Source organism: Microtus oregoni, unplaced genomic scaffold, assembly GCF_018167655.1.
Source record: "Microtus oregoni isolate MIOR12 unplaced genomic scaffold, Mior012 000038F_ref0000394, whole genome shotgun sequence".
In the NCBI taxonomy this organism is placed as follows: Eukaryota; Metazoa; Chordata; class Mammalia; order Rodentia; family Cricetidae; genus Microtus; species Microtus oregoni.
The window spans coordinates 353,169-365,489 of NW_024543097.1; the positions used below are offsets into that span (position 1 = coordinate 353,169).

The 12,321-nt window shown below is 45.1% G+C and overlaps 1 pseudogene; it reads right to left on the reverse strand.

Moving 5' to 3' along the window:
• Window positions 1–3,930: 3,930 nt before the first annotated feature.
• Window positions 3,931–4,979, reverse strand: LOC121433361 (annotated as a pseudogene).
• Between the last annotated feature and the right edge of the window lie 7,342 nt (window positions 4,980–12,321).

The following is a 12,321-nucleotide window of genomic DNA, read 5'->3' on the forward strand; positions in this document are numbered from 1 at the left end:
CTGAATCGGATGCATTTTTCTTATCCTTAGATCTCTGATTCCAAACATTTTCCTGTAGGTGGCATGATTTGTTTCTTTGTTCGAGCATAATGAATGCTCTGTCGTGTTTGTGTATTCCACTTTCTTTACCCACTCCATAACTTGGCTATCGTGGATAATAAGTTGATAAATGTGTGCGTGCGTCTCTGTGTGTGCTTGTGTGTGCTTTTATTATACGATTTGGTTTCTCTGGGTATGTTCCCATATGGTATACTTGGCTCTTGTCGATACAAAAATATTTTTAACTACGCTTGTTTGTTTATTGCGTGCGCAGACGGATTCGCTCAAAAACACACACGTGCCTGCACACAGTAATGCGGGCCTAAGTACCACAGTGCCCTCACAGAAGTTGTGTGTGGGGGGCACTCCGTTGTTTCCTTCTCTTATATGGGTTCTCAGGATGGCAGCCAGTGCTTTTACCGTCTCTCCAGTTGACTGAAATCGTTTTGATTTGTTTTGTATTTTGAGACAGGGTTTCCGTTGCAATCTGCAGGCCTGGTCCGTCACCTGTGAATCCTGTCCCTTTAAGAGAAAAGCTCCGCCCACTCCCAACTTCCCCCCCCCCTCCTTCTGCAGAGTCAAGCAGGTCCCTGGACTCCCCGACCTCCCGCCTCACCTCCAGCCCTTTTATTTCTTGTGAGGAAATTTCAGCCTCTCTCTCTTCTCCTCCCTTCTCCTCCTTCCCTCCTTGCCTTCCACCTTCATAACCCAGTAAAAAACCTCTACTCCGGCTTTCTCCGTCTGCTCTCACCCGCCTCGGCCTCCCACCCGCCAAGGCTTTGGGTGGCCCGCCGCGGCCCCTCGTGGCCCCAACCTCGGCTCCCCAACCTCGGCTCACACACCGATTCATAAAAGGTAACGGTTTGCCCTGTGCTGCTCTGAATGTCCTGAAACTCACTCTATAGCCCAAACTCGTTTCCAACTCGGAATCCACCAGCCTCAGCTTCATGAGTGCTGGGATTAAAGGCCTGCGACTTCGCATCCTCGCTAAAGAAGAGAGGGTGAGGGCAAAGAGGAACTCAGGGAATCCAGGTAAAACCGTCCGCTGGAGGCGAATCAAGGCATAGCCCATTAGGGGAAAACGAATTTTGGTAGGACGATTCGTCAGAAAGTTCCTTTTAACATTTTCTGTAATGGTTGAACTAACAGGGAACTTCTGTGGAACTTTCCGTGGCCCCTGGAATGCCAGGAGGTTTAGAAAGTGGGGAATTTTGAAGCTGATGATTAAAACCCTTGCTCACTGGTAAATACAGGAAGGACAGTGGGGGGGGGGGGGGGGGAGGAGGTAGGCTTCCCTTGGCTTCGTTCAAGGATTATCACCTTTTGGCTGAGGAGGCTGAACATTCACTTGCTGAGGCGTGGGAGGTTATTATAAGAATGAATTCACAGGGTTTTTGAAAGCGAATGACTCAGGATCCTGTGCCAGCTTTCTTCACAGTGCCGGCAATCATTTGGTGACGTGCTCAATTTTGGAGCTTGTTGTGTTTTTCCTAATTATTTTGATTGCAGTGCCCAAACACCTACCTTTTGTATTTAATTTTTTCCTAAAGTACTACCCACGTAAAACTTTACATTACATTTACAAGACTGACATTTTGCTAGTTAATGTTAAGGCGCACCCGAGTGCGTGGCTGCCTGAGCTTACTGGTTTGAGACCATTTACAATGGTTGAGAGAGAACACGAGGCTCAAGGGCTTCTGCCCTGGTTTGAGATTTACAGTAGTTGCAGCCAGAGCTGAGACTGTTCAAGAAATCGGGTCTGAGCCAGTGATCTTTCCAGTTTTTGTTGGTGATAGAAGATTTTCTCAGGACTGTCCTTTCTGTCCATAATTTTGACTACATACACAGTCAATTTCGTTGGACTAGATCAGATGGTGCTATGCAGGGTTTTCTAATCCTCCATTTTACCGCAGGAGCCAGGAAGAATATTTTTTTTTTTTTGAAAACAGGGTTTCTCTGTGTTGCTTTGGAGCCTGTCTTAAAACCAGCTCTTGTAGACCAGGCTGGCTTTGAACTCACAGAGATCCCCCTGCTTCTGCCTCACTAGTGCTGGGATTAAAGGCATGCACCACCACCGCCTGGCACTAAAAGAATTCTTGATCCCCGAAGGTCCTTAAAAATGTCAATGCATTTGCCTTTTTTTGATCCAAATAGAAGATTTTAAGTCGCTTCAATGGCGGGATGCATTCCCTATGGGTGAAACAATTATGGAAAGTCTGTCCAAGAACAATTCCATTAAATCATTTGGTAAATTTTAATTTAGTCTTGGGGGTTTGGGAGCAATCCTTGGGTGGTGTGAACGTCATAGCAATGCAAAGGTTTAAATGGTAGGACGGCAGCGGTGGCTGCCTAAGATATTTGATGGAGTTTGGAGTTGCTGGGACTGCCGCGGTGTGTGCCTATGATATTTGATGGAGTTTGGAGCTGCTGCAGGGCTTACGGGGAAGAAATTTGCTTTTTAAAGCATTAATAATTTAAATGATATCCGAAGTATTTGGTGACTTTCCCCATTTCCTCATTCCAGATGTGACAAGCAGTTCATCTTGTATAAGATGTTTTGCTTGCTGCTCTGCCTCTCCATAGGTGGATTATTGGAGGATAACTTAGGAGCCCCAGAAGGGTCATTGTAATTCAAGTTTTGCTAGTGAGAAAGAAACAAATAATGTTAGTATAGTAGTGGTAAAGGTCGCAAAAGCAAAGATTTGACCCAAAAGAGTGAATTGAAGTGACATTCCCGTGAGAGCAACTGGGCCACACAGAGAAGTCAGAAAGCCCTTATAGGGAATCAAGAAAAACCATCTAGGGTTAGTGGAGAACCCCACTGAGTCCATGGAGCCCTGAGGAAGAAGTCTAGTTTAGAGGTGTCTTTCAAGAGACACCCAGAATAATGCGGGTCGGCTCTCCATAGGACTGTGTTTCCATTCAAATCTGTTGTAGTAGCTTAGAGCGGTAGGAACCTGGCCAGTGAAGTGACTCAGCAATAAGGCGCTGTGGCCAAACCTGACAACCTGAGTGTGAAGCCCAGAATTCACCAAAGGGAGAGAGAACAGACTCTCTGCCCCCTGTAGTGTTCCATATCAGGAGTGAGTGCACCCCCACCCCGCCAACACACACACAAATGTCAAAAAAAAATAAAATGGTAAAAACGGATTTTGTTCAATACTTATTGACAGGAGCGGAAACAGCTAAGCTCTGTTCTGATTTGGTCGTGCTAAGGGAACGCTGGGAGAGTAACTTCGGAGAGAATTTCAGGAGCCTGGAGAGCAGTGAATCCTGAAGCAGCTCCAAAACAGTAGGGTAAGGAGGTATCTAGGCAGCAGCCACCAGTGAAGGAATGGGGTCCCATAGACCCGCGATTGCTTGCATCTGCTCTTGGGGGGGGTCTCAACTGTTTCCTTCATAAGAATCTGGATAAATTAGTGGTTTCTTCACCTTTTCTATCATAAGACCCATCCCAAACAAACAAAAACACCCATGTATCAATTCTAAAATCCAAGTAAACAGTTAAAGCCAAAAAACAACAACAACAACAAAAAAACCCAAAACAACAGCCAAATAAACAAAAACAAAACCCCCGGAAACATATATTTCCAACAAACATTAAAAATAAACAAATTTTCAACAGCTCTCCCAATTTTACATTTGACTTTTCAGATTTGCAGTTGACTTTTCATAATAATTGTTCAAATGTATTTTTTTAGGTAAAAAAATGTCTTTAATCATAAAGGATTTATTTTTTTCTCACAAATACCTTAAAAGTCAATTAAAATACACATAAACATAGTATTTACACAAATTGGACATCAGAGGACAGTTGTAAAGCTGAGCCAGGGGCTAAGGACCTGGGCACCTGCAGGATGGCTGGTCAGCTGTGGCTCCAGGTGTCCTTAATCATCTCTCTGGGGCAGGTAGAGCAGGGGGACAGAAGGTGCAGCTCCAATCTGATGGCAGCAGCATTACTGGTAAACTGTGGCAGCAAGGCCCCTCTCCAGATGGTTTCTTCAGGTCATGGGGCTGACAGGAGACAGAGCAGCTGGTGGGATCGGAGTGCCTGGGGCAGAGTGGGTGAAGGGTGTTCCTCTCTTCTGGAGGACAAGGGTGACACCAATGCTGGCTGCAGTGCCTTGGGAACTGTGGCTGGAGGCGGAGTTACAAATGGGGGACTGAGGGAGGGCTACAAATGGGAGGGCTATGAATCCAGGTGAGGTTCATAGCTGGCCATTGTGTCAGATGCCAGGGCTGCTTTGGTTTCGACACAGAACATCCTATCTATGTGTGGCCTATCTTCTCCATGAGGCGCAGGAGAAGGAAGCAACTGAGTCACTGTGGTGACTTGGAAAGTGCTTGTTTGTTGGATGCTTGCTACCTCCTAAGGATGAGGTCTGGGCAGCCATATGAGGAAACCAAGTCTTTAACATCCCCTTCCACTTGCAGCAAAGTTCCTAGACAATGTTCTCCCATCTGAAGCTTTCATAAAACACCCACTCTACGCTGGATTTGGTCCATGGCCACACTCTGCTAGAAGTTACTCAATCCTCTGTCGAAGCGGGCCAGTATTAGTCCAATCAGTAGATCTGTGAGGGGCCCTAGGGACCTTGGAGTTTTTTACACTTTTGAGCAAAAAGCAGGTCTCCCTCTGTGATTCATCCCTGTTTGTGTAGACTAGTCTCCAGTTCACTGTCTCTTGATCTTCTGATCCTAGATCCTCACTGTACCAGAGGAGATGCTGTATGTTTGTTGGTTACCAGAAACCCTGGGTCGCTGTCTGCAATGCCTATAACCTAGACTGGGCTGGGCCCCTCCCCTTTGCCCAACAGGGTCTGGCCTGAGCTAGCTCTTGCCTTCCCTCTTATTATCAGAGGGGAAGCTAAAGTCACTGTTGACAGGGCATGTGGAATAGAGGAGGAGGAATAAGGAGAAATGCTAGAGGGAGAATCCATAGGTAGAGCCTGAAGTAGGACCAAAAGATGAAGAGGCTCCTGGAGGACCACAACAGAGAAGGGGCTCACGTAGTACCAGAGATCAGAACCTCCAACTGAAAGTAAAGAGGGAGTCTGCAATGAGAGTCAAAGGATTTGAAAAGGTACCCGGAGACTGGGGCGTTCTCAACAGGGTAACACATTCCCCCCTCCCTCCGCCATCCATTCTCTCTCTCTCTCCCTCTCTCTCCCTCTTTCTCTCTCTCTCTCTCTCTCTCTCTCTCTCTCTATATATATATATATATATATATATATATATTTATTTTTTCTCTTTCTTTTTATTTTTTTTTTTTTTGATTTTTCGAGACAGGGTTTCTCCGTAGCTTTTGGTTCCTGTCCTGGAACTAGCTCTTGTAGACCAGGCTGGCCTCGAACTCACAGAGATCCGCCTGCCTCTGCCTCCCGAGTGCTGGGATTAAAGGCGTGCGCCACCACCGCCCGGCTATTTTGTTTTTATTTTTTTAAATTTATTTATTTATTAAAGATTTCTGCCTCCTCCCCGCCATGGCCTCCCATTTCCCTCCCCCTCCCCCGATCAAGTCCCCCTCCCTCATCAGCTCAAAGAGCGATCAGGGTTCCCTGACCTGTGGGAAGTCCAAGGACCGCCCACCTCCATCCAGGTCTAGTAAGGTGAGCGTCCAAACTGCCTAGACTCCCCCAAAGTCAGTACGTGCAGTAGGATCAAAAACCCATTGCCATTGCGACATTTGCCGCCATCCATTCTCAACAGGAGTAAGAAAAAAACTGGCTTTTTCACCCCCATTCAAAATCCATACCGCTGGCCCACACAGTGCTCCTGACCCCACACAGCCTTTCTTCCTTTGGGTTCAGAGCAAATACCCGACTTTACACCTCTGTCTGCTGTTTGGGGCTGTTTCCTTCCAGACCTCATAGTGAGCTTATCAACCTAAAAAGCCACCCATAGTGGCTCATCTGTGCACAAAAATCCACCAAAGGTCCCTATCTGTTTAAGTGTTTTCTAGCAAGGGAAGGTGCACACGATCTCCATGTAAAATAAATTAGTACAGTTTGTTGGTTTGTAAGCTCAGGACGCGGTTTTGGGTGCACAGATTTTGGAGGGGTATACAAAACAAATGTCTTTTATGGGCTTTCTCAGAGCATTCGCAAGCAGTTTATTTCTACATGCATGTTAGAAGTTTTCTGCCCAACAAAGGCAGAATTGGAGGGCTGTGGGATTATTCTAAGAAGGCTAGACCTGTTAGAAACCCAGTGACTTAATGCCAGTCTGATATTGTTGTACTGACATTGTATTTGTAACTTCAAATACTTGGATCTGATTGGATATACCTAGCAAGCAACTGTGTAATTTCTTGGTTATGTTTTTCGCAGTGATTCTGTTTGTTCGTCAGATACACAGCTGCTTGAAACACTTGAAAATCAGCTTTACAAATGCTTAGTTCGATGTGGAAGATTTTGTCGTTGCTGTAATTAACATTCGTTTGATTGTTTTTCTCCGTGTGTTCGTGTGTGCGTGTGGTACAGTGTTTGTGTGGAAGTCATAAGACAACTTGTGGGATTTGGTTCCCCCACCCCACCCCCCGCTTGTGATTTCAGCAATTGAACTCAGCAAGGAAGTTCCTTATCTCCCAAGCCCAGTATTTGGGTTTTTGTTTTTGTTAGTTTTTAGTGCTGGAAATTAAGACCAGGCTCTCTATGAGCTAGTTCAGACAGCTGAACTACATAGAATTTGTATTTGATATGTGTACCGAACTGGGGCACCGGATTGTGAGACACAATGTAGAAATTCAAGGGCAATACGTTTTAAAAGCCCTTTTTGTTATCAGCGCATGTTGCAAATGGAAAGTATAAAAGTTGTCCTTGAACGGGTACATCAAAACTGCATGTGCTTTGCTGTGAATCATTTGGAAGCCATACAGTTTTACAGGGAAGGAAACTGTCTTTCAGGCCAATGAGTGAGTTTAAAGACTGCTACAGACAAAACACTACAGCCTTTTAGGAGAATTCAGAGAGACCATCAGCTGCAGCACAGATAGTGAAAGACAAGTGTGCCGTTTCTCAGGACTCAAAAACACTTGCACCAACTTAGGGCTGCAAAGAAACAAAGCTAAGGGGTCTCCCTGATGTATGTGAAAATCTGATTCTGAGTGGAACGCTCTGTAAACGATGCATTTTATTAGTCAGTGCTAAAATAACGCTGATAAATTAAGATAGAACATTGGCATTATTAGACATAGTAATACAATTGTGACTCTTGTATTGTGTTCATTTTAATTCTAAGGATATTGAGCAAAATGCTTCGTTTCATTTAGTTCTTGTTAAATCATATGATCTTTGGTGGTTTTATGTACTATATAGGAACCACTTAAGAACATGCTGTTTGTAGTTTAAATATATATACATATATAGATATATGTGTTTTGTTTTTAGATTAAGTTACTTTTGCTCAGAAGAGGGTGTAAAAGAGAACAGCCCTCAACCTTAAGGTTGAGAGGGGCAAGGAGGCCTGCTGCCTGTGAGCAGCGCTGTCTCTAGGTGGCCATTCTCGCCCTCTATCAAGGTGGGGTTTCCAGCAGTATCAGTGATCTTCCATTCCTGAACATGGACCTTCTATTCTTGCAAGAGCTACATGTTTATCGTTTCAAGCCTATTTTACAAAATGTCGCACAAGGAGGCATCAGAGGTTATCATCAGGTGTGTTGGCTAGAACGAATAGGAAACATCCCTGGTGACAAGCGGCTTGCGGAGGGGAGCATCCTAGCGACATTCTCGGTCTTCTCCAGGATAGCCTCCTGGCTCCAGTGTTCTCATTCGGAACCCTTCGCAGTGAGCTGTACCCAGGTCTCCTGGGCAGCCTTGCAGTCCCAGGCTGTCACACTTCCCAGTCTTATCTGTAAATCTCAGTGGCACTTGTGGGTGCCACTCCTGTTGGGAATTGAGGACACCTGTGTCTGGACTGTGCATAGGGGCATAGGGGCACCCAGCTTCACTCTCCAAAGCACTCTCCGCTGTAGCACTGGGAGCACTTGGCTCCCTGTTGATACTGGTCTGAGGAGAACAGGGGACACTGCTGAACACAGGTGTCATCAGTGTCCTCTCAGGTAGTGGTTGGTGACTGTCATCTGTGGGGCTAGAGCAGACTAACAGCTTACCACTGTGGACTTGTTGACTCTGTCTGGCTGCAAATATACTGTGTGGTGTTCTAATTGTTCTAACTAAATACACCCTGCACTCTTTCTTTTTCTTTGTGGTGCTGGGCCCAACAACCTGAACCTGTCCAGGTCTTATTTAAGTTAGGCAGCCACCTACTAGAGCACCCTGTCTACTTCTTCCATACTTTTTTTTTAAATTTCATCTCTATATTTCAGAAAACCTACCTAAAACCGGAGTACAACAAATAGAATATAATTAAAATAATTGAATATATAAACTATTATAATTCATATCTGAACACTGATACTTTAGTCTTTTTTGAGGGTATAGAGTTTATTTAGTGAGTTATGGAGGTGGAAGGGAAGGGGAGAAGAGAGAGCGACAGAAGTTGCCTCTCCAGTTGAAAAAGACCACTATGTTTTTGGGCATGTCCTTGAACTGACTGACACACAAGCCGCTGTCTTCCAGCCTTTGCAAGAATCGCCCTTCGGTAGTAGTATCTCAAAGCTCGTCCCATGGTTTCATCGTTCATATCTGGTTTCTTCTTGTGCTTTCTCCAAAGCTTCCACACGTTTGACTATGCTCTTTTCTGTCTGAGTCCATTTAATATACTTGGGACAACTCCCACAGCGAGGTTGTGCTTCCTTTCCATCTCTGACTTTCTTCTTGATTCTTAGCCCAGGAGACCCATTTGTACCTGGTGACTGCTGGATTTTTGTTTTGCTAGCAACTCTTTTTTTTTTTTTTTTTGGTTTTTCGAGACAGGGTTTCTCTGTGGCTTTGGAGCCTATCCTGGAACTAGCTCTGTAGACCAGGCTGGCCTCGAACTCCCAGAGATCCGCCTGCCTCTGCCTCCCGAGTGCTGGGATTAAAGGCACGTGCCACCACCGCCCGGCCTTGTGGCCAACTTTTATCTTTTCCATTGGTTCATGGCTAAGTGGTAAAGTGGGAATAGGTGAGTCACCGTTGGTTCAGACTCTTCCTAGGTCACCCCCGCTACAGTCTCTGTAATGACGTCTGGATAAACTCTGGAGGGACAAACACTTGCACAGGACCTTTGAATGAAGGGCTTCAGCAGCTTCAGTTGTCTTATCCGTACAGCCCGCATTACTGCTGTGAACTGATGTCTCAGCTCTTGTTCTTCCGCCACATTCTGCACCATGTAAGTGTCCCCGCTATACACCAGAACCTGGGCAGCATAGCCCTGCTCTAATCTTGCACTGGGGACTGACTCCACAATCACTGCGGGTGGGGGGGGGGATAGTTCGCCTCCGTTGCTGCAAAGCTCCAGAACGGAACCTCCACTGTCAGCCAGTGCCGATGTCATTGTTTATTCCCCGAGGAAGTTTCAAATCAGTGTAATGTAATTAGAGCTCATAGATGATGGCCGGGATTATAGGTTTCACTTTCGTGGTTTAATTCTACAGAGATAGAGTAGATTAGACATCCAGAAGTCCACTCTTCTTCAGATGATAAACCAGAGGGTAATTTGAATGTTAAGTAGTCTCAGCATCCTTCATTGCTTTCACAACTTGTCAAGAGCTAAATCTTCCCTGGAACCACTGCTCTCCCTTCTCGGCTCCTTCCCCTTCCCCTCAGGGAGCTGCAGACCAAAGTCGGGCAGCCAAGGGGCCTCCCTGGTCAGGCCACCGCGAGCCGAGCGAGACAAAACTGCACTGCATTGCTCAGCGCTGCGCCCACCTAACTTCCCAGCACACCACCCCAAAAACCCCCAACCGCTGAGGTGATGGAAGCAACACCAGTTTCCATACTTTTATTCCAAAAGTGTTCAGTAGGGCTGTAGATATGATACAGTATCAAGGTAAAGGTACTTTCTGACAAGCGGAAGGATCTCCAAGTTCCACTCGCTGACCCACAAGGCAGAAGGAGAGAATCGAATTCTACAAATGTTCTCTGACCTCGACATTGGTGTTTGTACATTTTTTTTTGTTTTTTCTCACTTTTTTTTTGTTTGTTTTTTGAGACAGTCTTTCTCCGTAGCTTTGGAGCCTGTCCTGAAACTAGCGCTTGTAGACCAGGCTGGCCTTGAACTCATAGAGATCCGCCTGTCTCTGCCTCCTGGGATGAAAGGCCTGTGCCATCATCACCCCCCCCCCCACGTTAACAAATAAAAGAGTACTACTGTTTAAACAAATAAAATACATATATAAAAGAGTACTACTATTATAAGAATGTGCAATTAGAGCACGTGTGTGCTTGCGTGCATGCACAGCAGAAATAGTGGAAATAGTCATGAAATAACTAAATAGTGAAGAAAATTATTGCTTGCAAGATTTTTCTTCCTTTCTTTTCTTTTTGGCTTTTTGAGATGGGTTTCTCTGAAGCTTTGGATCCTGTCCTGGAACTAGTTCAGGCCAGCTTCTAATTCACAGAGATCCAACTGCCTCTGCCTCCCAAAGTGCTGGGATTAAAGACTTGATCCGCTGCACTACTGGGCAGATTTTTTGAAGCTTCCTTTGCCCTCGTCCTGTGGGAGCAGTTTGGGTTCAGGTCCTGACACAGGGAAGGGGCTTTAGTGTAAAGAGATGAATTGTCCTGAATACCAGATGAATTTCACACAAGCCCCTGGATCTGATTAGCTCCAACCGTCTTTATTTATTTAAAAAAAAATTTTTTTTTGTATGGTCCCCAGGTAAAACTCTTTATTCAGTCCAGGCAGTCATGTTAGTACAGTAAACTCAGATTTTGTGAAGAAATGAGATTCTAACCTCACACGCTGGATCAATGGGTCTTCTTGGATAAAAAAAAAAAAAAAAAAAAAAAAAACCCGAATGAGCAGAGCAGAGCAAAGCTGGTTAGAAACCAGGCATTCCCAGGTCGCAGGGCTTGAGTGGCTTTCCCTCCGCTGCGGCTGCTGTTCCTTTTCCTCCTCTTCTTTGTATTTGGTTTTTTTGTTGTTATTTGGTTTTTGTTTTGTTTGTTTTTGTTCTCCCCTTTTCTTTTCTTTCTTTCTTTTGTAAAGATTCATTTATTTGTGCGTTTTATGTATATAAGTGCTGAATCTGATCCCATCATGGATGGTTGTGAGCCCCCATATGGTTGCTGGTACTTGAACTCAGTACCTCTGGAAGAGCAGTCAAGTGTTCTTAACCACTGAGCCATCTCTCTAGCCCCCCCTTCTTAAATTATCTATATTGGGCTATATGTTTTTCCTCCACTCTCCTCCTTTCGTCTCCCTTCCCCTTCTACCCTCTCCCATGATCCCCAGGCTCCCAATTTACTCAGGAGAGCTTGTCTTTTTCTACTTCCCATGTAGATTAGATCCACGTATGTCTCTCTTAGGGTCCTCATTGTTGTCTAGGTTTTCTGGGATTGTGAACTGTAGGCTGGTTTTTCTTTGCTTTATGTCTAAAAGCCACTTACGAGTGAGAGCCATTATTCATACATTGAAAACAAGCATGTTTTTCCATACCAAGGAACAAGTTTTTCCCATCCTCCAACGTTAACCTCTGGCAAAAACAAATATGTCGAAATGTTTTTTTCCCCTAACTTTTACATCAAAACATCTTTAAACCAAAACCAACACTTATCATTTAGCTACGAGTAGATCTGTCACAGTCCTTAGGGTATAGGACATACTCAATTTAAAAGGCGATTGGGAGCCGTGAATAGAGAATGGTCATTTTTCATAACAAAGGCAGGCGTGCTGGAGTTAAATTTGTAGAACTAGTTAACCCTGGGAAAAGCCATTCCTCAAACTGCTGCCTCCAGCTTTATTGTGAATATAGGAACTACGACTCAGTGGTAAAAATGCGTTGAGTCTGGACTTAGATTCTCAGAACTCTGTGGAAGGAGAAAGCCAAATCCTTAAATTGTCCTTTGCTCTTCACGCTCCCCTTGTGGGATGCACACACCATGGCGCACACATGCTGGGACACATGCATGTTGTAGCAAGCACACACTCCATGACACACGCTGGCACGTTTGTGTCATGGCACCCTAGTTAAAAATAAAGAGAATAGAAACTAGGAACTGAGTTCGAGCTGGGTGAGAAGCAGGGGGGGCAGCATTCTCCAAGGAGGAGCACAATCCCCCACACTGAACTATAGAAAATCAACAGTACAGCTTTTCTGGTGTTTCGACTGAAAAGTTTCTGTACCCTGATAAACCTCTCTGCCGATGCAATAATTCGAATCAGACCAAATCAAAC